This window comes from Neolamprologus brichardi, chromosome 22 (assembly GCF_056152115.1).
Source record: "Neolamprologus brichardi isolate AB-2024 chromosome 22, ASM5615211v1, whole genome shotgun sequence".
Taxonomy (NCBI): Eukaryota; Metazoa; Chordata; class Actinopteri; order Cichliformes; family Cichlidae; genus Neolamprologus; species Neolamprologus brichardi.
The window spans coordinates 31757027-31769602 of record NC_142124.1 but is presented as its reverse complement, the minus strand read 5'-3'; positions in this window follow the sequence as shown (position 1 = coordinate 31769602).

Genomic DNA, 12576 nt, shown 5'->3' with positions numbered 1-12576 from the left:
AACGCGACTGAAGAAAATCGCACAGTGTGAGCCCGGCATTACAGAAACCTGTTTACAACAGAATGATTATGTTAGTTTACATGAAACAACGGCTGAGTCATACTAATTGTCAGAGTACTCGAAGCACAGACCGAGAAGGGTGTGTGGCAGCATCAAATCCAACAGTGGAGAACAGATTTATAGTCTGTCACATTAATATAGTGGCAGCCATCCTGTTCAAGCCAAGTTTAGTGTTATATGAATCAAATCCTCAAAAATTCTCAAATTCACAGATCTGGTTCATTTTCTCACTGCACAAATTATATATAAAGCAATAAATAACCTGCTTCCTGACAATATTCTAAAAATGTTTTCTAAAAGGGAACGGGGACACAATCTGAGGGGGGAATTAAATTTAAAACATCCTCGTATCCGTACAACATTAAAAAGTTTTTGCATCTCTGTGTGTGGAGTGAAACTGTGGAACAGACTCAGTAAAGATATAAAGCAATGTCCGAGCATGGCACAGTTTAAAAAGCGGTTTAAGGATATGGTTTTTACAGGGAAGAGGTAGAGATTTGATAGGGTGTTCTTGTCTAATATTTTCATGTGTGCGGGTGCACGGGTATGTTGGTATGGGTATATATATATTTGTAGGTTGTGCATCCTTTGAGGTGTTAATGGGGTTATTGAAAATGTGTATATGTGCGTATGTGTAAATACGTATGTATGGATAGATAGAAACATATATGTATATATTATAAAAAAAAAGAAAAAAAAAAGAATAATAATTTAAAAAAAAATAAAAAAAATACACATGACATAATGTAATTGCAAGGAGGTATTTCTGTTGTCTATAAATTACTAGATAGTGGAAAAGGGGTGGGATTAAATAAGCTCATGCTTCTTCCTGCTCCTTTTTGAACATGAAAGTTATTTGTAGTTGTGGTTGCTCGTTTTCTTTTTGTTTTGCTTTGTTTATTTGTCTCTTTTAATTCTATGTTGTTGTACTTTTTTAACATGTTCAAAATAAAGATTCAATCAATCAATCAAATCCTACTATTCAATAAATATATCAATAAATATGTTCTTTGGAATGTCCACTGGCATTTTTACGTGTGCTATTGGAAAGCACACAACGCCTGTATGAAATGTGTGTGTACTGTTTAGGAGGGAGATGGCGAAGGGAAAGAAACTGTTCCTATGTCGGGTGGTCCGGGTCTTAAGGCCTCTGTACCGTCTGCCAGAGGGCAGCAGGTCAAAAAGTCTGTGTCCAGGGTGTGAGAGATCTGTGATGATTTTCCCTGCCTGTTTGCTGGTTCTGGAGAGGTACAGGTACTAAGTGGAGGGCAGGGGGGCACCGATGATCCTTTCTGCTGCCCGTACAGTCCGCTGCAGTCTGCGCCTGTCCTGTTTAGTGGCTGCTCCATGATGGAGGAGCACAGGACAGACTCAATGACTGCAGTGTGGAACTGGATCAGCAGCTCCTGTGCAAGACTGTACTTCCCCAGTTGTCTCAGGAAGTACATCCTCTGCTGGGTCTTTTGAGGGTGGAGGAGATATTGGTCTCCCATGTCAGGTCCTGGGAGATGGTGGTACCCAGGAACTTAAAGATCTCCACAGTCGACACAGGGCTGTCTGATATGATGAGGGGGAGCAGAGTTGAGGGCTGTCTCCTGAAGTCCACTGTGATCTCTACTGTCTTCAGCTTGTTCAGCTCCAGATTGTGCTGACTGCACCAGAGTACCAGCCGCTCAACCTCCTGCCGGTATGCAGACTCATCACCATCCTGAATGAGGCGAATGACAGTGGTGTCATCTGCAAACTTTAGGAGTTTTACAGCCGAGTTCTTGGAGGTGCAGTCGTTAGTGTAGAGAGAGAACAGTAGTGGTGAGAGGACACATCCTTGAGGGGCACCAATACTGGGGGAGTTTATATGAATAAATGAATTGAACTCATAGTCATGTGTGTGTAATCAAATTTGTAGATGTGTGAATAAATCGGCACAAGGAAGTTATAATGTGTACAGAAATACTGGCTTCAAAACTGCTCAGGCTCTATTTCCTTGCATACCACTAGGTGGCGACATTGGGCTGGTAGTGATGAGATCGTCAGACCACAGTCGCTTTCTATCAATGCATCTTTGTTTATAAAGTACCTTAAAACAACCAAAGCTGACATAAAGTGCTGTACAATTAAGCTAAATAATAAAATACATAATCTATAACTAAAACAAACAAATTAAAAAAGTCAAATAACTAAAACACAAACTAAAAAAGAAAAGAAAAAGTAAATCTGGCTGAGACAGAAAGCAAAACAAAAATGGGTTGTAAAGTTAAAGACAAACAGCTTTATTCTATGTTGCTGCAAGTAAATGTTTATGCTTTGTTTGTTTGTTTCTTCAGCAGCTGTCATAAGCAGTTTGTTTTGTAAAATAAATATAAGTATATATAATGTTACCATAACTGGGAACAGCTGCGATCACCTTTTCACCTGGTAAATTCATACAAGCACCAAACAAAATGTTTTAAACAAAAACAAACAAACAAAATATTAACTGTATAGGACTCGCTGGAGAATTTGATATTGAAGAGTAAAACTCTTCCTGAGTATAGCCTTTAGAGAATGATTTGAATTATCCTTTAAACTGCACAACTCTGACTCACCATACAGCTGGAACAGAACAAATGGCAATTATAATAAGAACGAATATGTGCAGCTTACGTGGAGCACAAGATATCTACTTATTATCTCCATCTAGTTACCAGACTTAAATTCACAGTGTGAAAGCAGGCTGGAAAAATGTTCAGATATATCAAACATTGTTAATGCAAGAACATGACAATATTGTTATAGCACATTAAATGATTTATGACCTGTGAATAAGCAAAGAACACACGTATAAATATTTCTTTCCTTTGACCGTCTGGTTATCTATTCCAGTCATTCTCAAACTGTGGTATGTGTACCACTGGTGGTACATGGACTCCCTCTAGTGGCACGCAGGAAGTCTCAAAAAGAATTAAGACTAAATAATATACCATTTCTGAAAAATTAAAATGTACGGCTCTGCTATCACTTCTGACATAAATGAAGACAGAAAACTAAACAGCAGTGATGTTTGTAGGGTTGCTGAAGTTGGGCTAGCTGGGATATAAGCTGTGTCCCAAAACCTAGGCTGCATCCTTCAGAGGATCCGCCCTTTGCAGTCTACGTGGGCCAGGTCCTTCGAAGATCAAGAGGCTGGTGCGAGGCTGTGAAATGGGACGGTCTAGAACAGCACACAGCAACACTACATGTCAGCGGGTGGAGGGAGGTTTGGGGTCTTCACTCACCCCCGTTCTGTTAACCGTCGGGGCTGGGGGGCTGGGAGGAGGTGCTGGCCATCGGACTGGGGTCTGGGATGCGGGGCCTCCCTGCTACTGCAGATAAGGAGGCGGTCTGCTTTCCTCCACCCCAGAGAGAAGGGTTACATCTCCTGGGTCCGGGTCCGGGGCCTGGCGCCTGTGGCCCGGCTGGGGCCCTTCCGGGGGCTGGGGTGCCCTCTGCCCCTGTGTTGGTCATCCTCGGGTCCTCGTACTCTGGAGCTTCTGGATATCTGGGGCCTGGATCTCCTCCATACCTGCTTCATGCCCTGGGGGACGGGGCTATGGCTCCCCACACTCCCTAGCAGATCGTTACATGGAGAAACCTTTGGAATACAAGCATGCTGATCCACACAGGTGTACACAGACCCGGACTACACCTTTCTTGGCTGCTACCTCAAAGCACACTGTGCGCTGTTTATCTTGCGTACTGCACAATAACATGTAATATTTAGTATCTACTGTTATCTACTGTTAGCTAGTTCATTGTGATGGTGCTGTATTTATTATGTTGCTCTTTCTTGTTTGTTTTCTCTTCTGTTTTTTTTCTCCATACAGGTGATCCAGGTGTTTTGTTTGTTTTTCTTTCTTTCTCCCCCCTTTCTCACCGTCTCTTCTCCCCTCTGGTTTTCTTTCTCTCCCTCTCTTTCATTCTTTCTCCCTGTCCTATCCCCCAGTCATGTCTGTCCCGTCTGTAACAACCGAAAATCAAATAATATAAATACATAATTATAATAAAGGTCAATCAAATGGACCAATATGGCAAGGCCATGATGATCCAATTGGTAAAATAAATCCGCTTGGCATCTTTCTTGGCCTTCAGACAACAATTCTGATGGCTAAAGATCCAAACGGGACACAAAAAAAAAAAAGAAAAAAGAAAGAAATGAGACGGTCTAGCCTTCAGATTTGCGTCATCGCCGTCTCCGTGGAGTTTAATAAAGTCAGCCGTTTGATCCTCGCTATCTAAAATATATCAGGACACTAATTCTCGACCATCTCAAACTTCTGTTTAATCAGTTTTCAGTTTGACGTTTATTCAGCTGTGTGAAAACCCCGGAGGAACCCACCCGAGGGATTAATAAAGTTTTATTTAATCTAATCTAATAAATGTGATCTCAGTCGAACCGATTTACTCCGGAACAAATAAAACCAACCAAAAGTTATCTGAGTGACTTATCATGTTCAACCTGAGTAGCGAAAGACCGGGGTGGGGGGGGGGTGTCTGAAAACGATGAAGCTGGGAGTCCACTGTTCTCATCGGCTCTAGTGACCCTTGAACCCCCAGCTAGCTATCGAGCTGGTGGGTGACAGATGTCTCCGAAAACATCGGAGCACTTTTGTAAATATGTGATGTCTTGATAAACCAAGCAGATATTTAAACCGAGCAGATATTTGAAGTTTACACAGCTACATTCTCGCCTGAAAATATCTTTAAAGTTTATTTTGTGTCCCAGAAAGCGTAATAAGAGTAATATTAAAACTAAGCAGCTGCCACCATTGTTGGAAACTGGAATTGGCTGGGCCGCACTATGAATCCTGGGATATGGTGGGCCACAAAGTATATGCCCGACCCATCATTCAAATCTGGGGAAAAGGAGGACGCATTTGGAGGAGTCTACGAGTTGGGACAGCCTTTGTCTCGTTGCTGTGACGTAATTGGTCTACAAATGCGGCCTCCAAAGGATGCAGCCTATGTTTTGGGACACAGTTATAATGATGTGCTACGTGGTGGCTAGCTACACAGCCATGGTCAGCATAACACAAAAACAGTGAAGCTGGACAATGAACGTTAACTTTTTTCCACTGGATAAAAGTTAGCGTGAGGGTTCCCGATGGTCAGGGACAAATCGCATGGCAGGATGCTGTAAACGGACCAAACTTCAGTCAGGAGAAAAACTGAGATAATCCATCCACAATACGAGGTTAGTCATTCATATACTGCTGCATGGTTGTAATAGTTGTAATAAAAACTGAGAGAGGCCGACAGTGATCACTGACTTTCTTTAGGGGCTTGTTGAGATTAAATAGAACAAGATTAAAACATGTTAAAAACAGGAAGCAGGGTTTATCACATCATCACTTGAAGACCGGATATCCCACCTGCTGTGAAGGTTTTAATGCAGGACACTTGGTGTTATTATCACTTGTCGCATCCTGTTTATGACAGTTAAAATAAATAACATTCATATAACAAATGAAGTTTTCTCGTGTAAACTGTATGTGGTGTTAAATAGGCCTGCTGTACTTTAATGTTGGTCATAAGGGTTAAGAGCCATATATTTTACGAGGTGGTACTGATCTATTCCATCTGGTTGCTGCTATCTCTCCATCCTATCTTCTCGCCCCTGTTATTATATATAATAACAATAAAGGGCTATTTTATTTTTTTCTTAAGTGTGCCTTAGTATAGAGGATCAGCGTCACATGTTTGTCATGTTTGTCTTTTCAATGGGCTCTAAATACAAACACACACGAGTGTGCGCTCCCACGTATTGTGTAAAATTCATTTCTCATACACATTATATCATATTATTATTTTCCAACAGCAATTTATGCAATTGATATGACTCCTGCTGCGCTCCTGGGCTTTCTATTGATGCCACAATTATAAATTATAATATTTCTTCAGTTTGAGAGTCTTAACATTGATTTTGTAGGATTTCAGAAATGCACAGGAATTTTATCCCTTCCAGAACAAAACTTTTAGTCACTGTCCTTTGTAGCAGCAGGTTTTCTACCTCACACTTTCAACCATTGTCTACACTTCAGGAAGCAGAACTGTAGAAGCGGAGTCACTCAGAGGAGCACATATCAGCTTTAAAGGAGCTTGAGGAGGGACGGTGTGACCGATTGCTCGTACCATCCATAATATGAAGAACATTTTAATGCAGGGATCTGAAGTTTTAAGCTATGACGGGATCTAGATGGGAACCTTTTCAGTTAAATTAACTCACATGCTAATAGTTGGAGTGCTTCTTTTATCCTTTATGTAATTACCAACATATATACCTAACGTGGAATAAACTGTGTGTGTAGTGTCTTTATCAACTGAATTTCACCCAAACTGAAATTGTTTTTAGAATGAAACATGAAAACAGGACAACCAACCACAACCACCAAACAGGTGGTGCTCTGATTACAGTTGACCCTCAATATTCACAGGGCAAACAGAAATGTAATAAACGAAACTTGATTTTTTATTTCATCGAATTTTTGTGATTGATGTGTAAGCAATGGTAATAGAGGTCCATCAATGTCGAAGGTTTTTGACACTTATAGTAAGATTTCACTCAATGTTTAAGTAAATCCTTTGACATGATAGGTTTATGTTTAAAAAGTTCCAGTGTGACTTAGTCCTTTTTATTAACCCTTAAGAACCCAGACCTATTTCTACTTTCATGAAAATTACAGGGGTTGTAAGTTATATCAAATGAATCATATATAACACATTTCTGAAGTTTTTTTTTTTGTAATAGCTCCACCCACTGCCCCAGATCTGAAATGTCACATATGCGTCACATCGGGCATACAAGGTACGCTTGTTCCATATTTAGAAAGTAATTCTGTAAACACTTTCTTGCTTTTAAAAACAGAATTTCCTTTTTATTTTCAAATTCTTAACATGGATAATGATGGTAACACTTCTTGGTTTACTTCAACAAGCTTCTTGGAAAAAAAAAAAAAATCGCCCCAATCAACCATGCATTGACAACACTGAGCATGATGGTTTGCCAGAACAGGTAGAGATACCACCTCCGTGACTTCATGTGGTACTTGTACCTTGCAATGCAGGCGTCAAGAAGGTCAATACCACCCATGAATGTGTTGTACTTCTTCACAATGTGTTGCCTTTTGACCTCAACAAATGCCTTGCCCGATTGGCTCCAGCGACGGACTGTATCTTGAGGCTCAGTTGCACAATAGGATGAGATGAGGGTAACAGATTTGTTGTCATACCACTTCACAATAACCATGCTCTCCTCCTTATTCACCCTGGCATCAACAGATCCTCTGCCTTGTCTCATCTTCAAGCTGACAACCTGCTAAGCGATTTCCACAAAGTGTTCCTACAAAGTAGATCTGTCGCCAAAGAAGTGTGAGCACAAGTGGGGCTGAGGAGAAGAAGTTATCAGCAAAAACTTTGTAGTTTTGCTCAGCTGGCAGTTTCACACAACTTCACCACAACATCTCCTCCAATCCCAAGTAAAGTCTTCTTCCCAGTGCCACCTTGATAAACAACAAAATCGTGGAGCATACCAGAGGATGAGCACCGGGCCCAGATTTTCAATCCCCAGGGGTGGGGCTTTCCCTTCACATACTGCCTTATTGGGCTGTGTGTCCCCTTGAAGGGTACCATTTGCTCATCAACAGAGTTGTACTCCTCTGGGACGATATCCAGGCATTGTTTGTGAAACATTTCAAGCCATGGACGGATCTTCCAGCACTTGTCTTCTGCATCTCTGTGTAATAAATCTGTATTGTCAGTGAAATGTAGAGATCCCAACAGGGTTTGAAATCGGTTGCGGGACATGTTATCTGCTACCATAGGACACCTGGTGTCATTTTCCCAGTATGCTCGATTTCCAGGCATTTGGCATAGACCCATCCTCAGATAGAGACCAATGAGTATTTCTAGTTCTTTAACAGTGGTATTTACATTTCTCAGATGGTTGGAGTTTTGTACACTGTATAAATTTGTTTGTTCCATTAACAACAGCAGCATATCATCTGTGATGAAGTTTTTGAAGTACTCCAGTGGAGTGTGGATCTCATCTGGAGGTTTGGCACAGGGTCCCTTGAATGTGGTCTCAGGGGTTTCGAACATTTTCTTTCTCCAGGAGAATTTTTGTCCTTTGATAGCTGCCTTGGGCTGCCCAGTGTCCATATGGCTTGAATGTGGCTCTGTCTCTAAATCACTTGAATCACAACTGTCTGAATCACTGGATTCACTTGATTCATCACTCTCCACGTCTTTGTGGGGGATGTAATTAGGGTCTTCAGAATCTTCATCTGAGCTACTTTCACATCCCTCATACTCACTGTCCTCTGCAGTGATAAACTCCAGCGCATCCTGAACACTATATTTTTTCTTTTTATCCATTCTACAAAAGAGTGAAAATGACAAAAAATGGGGGGTAACTGAAAAGTGCCTCGACAAAGCTAAAGTAAAGTTCCATCACAAATTTAGGTAATTTAATAAATTAGTTATTCTTGAATTTAGTTAAATATGACTGGGAATTAACAACAAAGAATACATTTACTTAAAATTACTGAATGAGCTAAACTGACTAAGCAAATGATCAGTTTTTGTCTTTTTGTGCCAAATATGTCACATCAGTTTTTTTAAGAAAATTTGGAGTTTAATGCCCGATGTGACATATTTGTCACAGCAATATTTAACAAACTGATTCTAGATCAAATTGTTTCAGAAATATTACCAAACTAGGTTACAAGTGACCTATAACATCTTATCTAAAGTTTAGAATTGCTAAATGAGTCAAAGCTTACCTTTGCAAAAAGAAAAGAAAGTTTTTAAAATTAGCATAGTGGTCTCATTAGCTAACCAGGTGGACCAAGACTTTGAAAATGGTGTCTTGAACACCCAGAGTGCCTCACTTGTCACATGACTGAACTAGTTTGTGCAGTAAATGTCACTTAGGGACTTTATTAGTTAAAAGTTAAACCATTATAAATAGTGTAAAGGGGCGGTGACACCAGTGTCACTGTGGGTCCTTAAGGGTTAAGAAATAAAAGAAATTTCAACTGTGCTCGACTCATCCAGTTTCTCTATTTGGGAGTATCTCCAGCTTTGGAGAAAAGCCTCACGCATGGTGCTGAGAAGCACGAGTATCACACAGCAAGCCTGCATAGGCTTGACTATATGCACCTCTGCCTAGTGATTCCCATAGATCACATGATGTTGTACCCACGTTGCTTGGCACATTACAACTTCACCTTGGAATAAAAAAAAGAACAGACTTGTGAATCGTATGGGTAGTATGTTACCCAAACCACTTTCTGAAACGTCAACAGTAATTTCACTCGCCCTAAAGAAGTGCTTCATAAAAGACTTCCTGGATTTCTCAACACTTACAGTAGAGTACAGTACAGTGTGTCACATTACTACTGGGGCCATAATCTGGAAGTGGAAACAACATAATTTCACCAGAAATCGCCCACGACCAGGTGCTCCCTGCAAGGTTTCAGACAGAGAAATGAAACTAATTATCAGAAGAGTTGTCCAAGCACCACCTGGGGAGAGCTACAGAAAGACCTGGAATCAACAGGCACGAATGTTTCAAAGCAAACAGTATGTCACGCACTCAACTACCACGGCCGGTACGCAAGCCTGGGAGATACTGGGAGAATATCAACTGGTCAGATGAAACCAAACTGAACTCCTTGGATGGCATAATACCCACCATGTCACTGCAAATCACCCCAAAAGAACACCCTACCAATGGAGGAGGGAACTTCATGGTTTGGAAGTGAAGGAAGAAAAATCAGCAAAATTCTGCTGATGAAGATAAAATAAGGGTGGATGATCCCAAACACAGCCAAGGAAACGCTCCATTGGTTTCAGAATAAGAAAATAAAGCTCCTGGAATGACCCAGCCAATCAACTGAAAATGAACATCTATGGAAAGAACTAAAACTCATAGTTCATAGCAGGGGCGATTTTAGCCCAGTTTTGGAGGTGCTTCAGCACCCCCAAAATGAATCAAAGCACCCCCAAAGATGTCTTACTTTTTTTGAAAATATTTGCTGTTTGTGGGACACACTACTAAAAGTATAAAAAGCATACAGTACTTAATTGAGATGGAACATTTTAACAACAAAAGTATAGATAACCCCTCCCCCCTCCCAAAATGGTTTGTTCCAGCTCGGCTCTCTCCTACTCGCTCTAGCGCTGTTGCTGCCAGAGCAATGGTGGTTGAGACCACCTTTTTTTAGTATTTTATTTGTTCCTGAGTAAATCGGTTTGGCTGAGATTAAAGTTATAGTTTTTACACAGCTGAATAAACATCAAGCAGACAGCTGATTATCAGAAGTGTGAGATGCTCGAGAATTTACTCCAGTGTCCTGTTATATTTTAGATAGCAAGGAGTTTATTAAACTTCACCGAAACAATCTGCAAATGTCATTAAACTTTCATAAACTACCATCTTGTCTTTATTTTTAGTTAGCACATACCTTAAACACTTAGAGCTGTAAGCTAATGATAGTTATATGAGAGCAGATGCTGCTGGTGCAATAAGCTGTACGCTGTACATCCAATGGATGATGATCTGATTAGTCGACTAATTGCAAAAATAATCGGTGACTAGTCGACTATCAAAATAATTGTTTGTGGCAGCCCTAGTTGAAAACGTGTTTTCCGATGATGTTTGCTCTGTAGTAAAATTAGCGATATTTGACTGCCCTGTTGATCTCATTGAAATGTATAAAACTTAACATTGTCCGTAGCCTGCTGTTGTTACCACTGTCCTGTTTGAAATGTAATGACAGAAACTGGTTATTTTGTCATATGTGCATGTGCCGATATTGAACCCAAGGTACTAACTAGCTAACTGACTAGATGCCCATTAACCTTATAACTCCTGTTGTGTGTGTGTGTGTGTGTGTGTGTGTGTGTGTGTGTGTACAGATTGTCAGTCCAAAGAGGGAGAGAGGAAAGAGGGGAACATGAGGACAAAGTACAAGATCAGGAAGTACCAGGTAAGAAAACAGACAGGGAGTTCTAACAGGCAAAACAGGAACTGTTAAACTGGCAAAGAAAAAGAAAGACAAACAACTAATACAAACAACTCATACAATCTGGAAGTTGTGTTCTCCCTATATTAAAGTTGCTATACAGAATCTGCAAAACAAACTGGGTTGTCAGCCCTGGCACTGCATTACCATATTGAGCTTCAGTCAGAGGAAGTCACGGTTGCCAAAGACTTTATAAAGCTCAAGAGTGAGGCTGGTGCCATTCCAGATATGTTAACATTGTACAATCTTCTGGATAATCAGATCTTCCCCAAACTGAAAACTGTTATTCAGGTTGCCCTAACAAACCCAGTTAGCAGCTGTAGCTGTGAAAGGTCTTTTAGTGTCTTGAGTCAGCTCCATACCTGGCTGAGAAGGACCATGGGTCAAAGCAGACTCCAGCACCTGGCTGTGGTGTCAGTTGAGAAAGAGATGCGTGAGAGACTTGACCACCAAAATGTGACAGATTTACAAACCTCAAGGTGAGCCGACATAGGTTAAAAGAAAAGAAAAAATCTGCAGAGCCATAGTAGTATCTGCAGTAAAGATATTTTCATACATTGTACCAAAGGCCAAGTGTCTCCATTTTCTGATAATATTTTGTATATTTCAAGGACTCTTCTATTTTTGGATTGTATTTTTTATGTACCTGTATTGTATTATACATACACTTTAGAAGTGAATCTCTGTCCAAAAAATGCACACAGTTTACTTTTTACTCACTATGAGCATCATTCATCATTTTCCCCCAGTAATTAAGGTTAGGATATGTTTTTTTTTTTTATTCCAATCCATTCTTCTTTGACAGCATTTTAATAACCTTGATCAGATTTGATGGTTTTGTTACAGACTTTAAAAAAGTGTTTTGCTTTTCTTTCAAAAATGTGGGATTAAATTGTGTTAAAATGTACAAAACAGTGATGTCATGTTTTGTGACGAGGACCCAGGCACAGAGAGACGTGATGAATTTAAGAAACTTATGATTTAATAAAGAAATTTGCAGACTTGCACAGAGAGGGTAAAATTATGATGACTGATAATGGAGATGAAGACAACAGACGATGAGGACAGGGAGGAACAGGGGTTTAAATGCACCAAGGAGACAGTCAGAGAGAACTCGGGACAACTGGAGGCATTTAGGGATGCAGGGACTGACAGAGATGGGGAAGAAGTCTCATTGTGATGAGAAAAGTTTACCTTGCCTGGATGGGCAGCTCTCTGGGTGCTCAGCACCCCCAAAGCTCTGATCCTAGAATCGCCCCTGGTTCATAGTGATACAGAGCTAAACTAGTCAGATGCTCAGGTGTGATTTTAGCCCGTTCTTCCACAAAGAAGGGGCTAAAATCACACCTGAGCATCTGACTAGTTTCTCCACACAGTCGGTGTTTTGACGCTGTCAACAAAGACTTTTGTACCAAATATTAAATACATTTCAGTAAGCGTGTTCAAAACGTTTCTTCCCCCCCTTGGTGACATG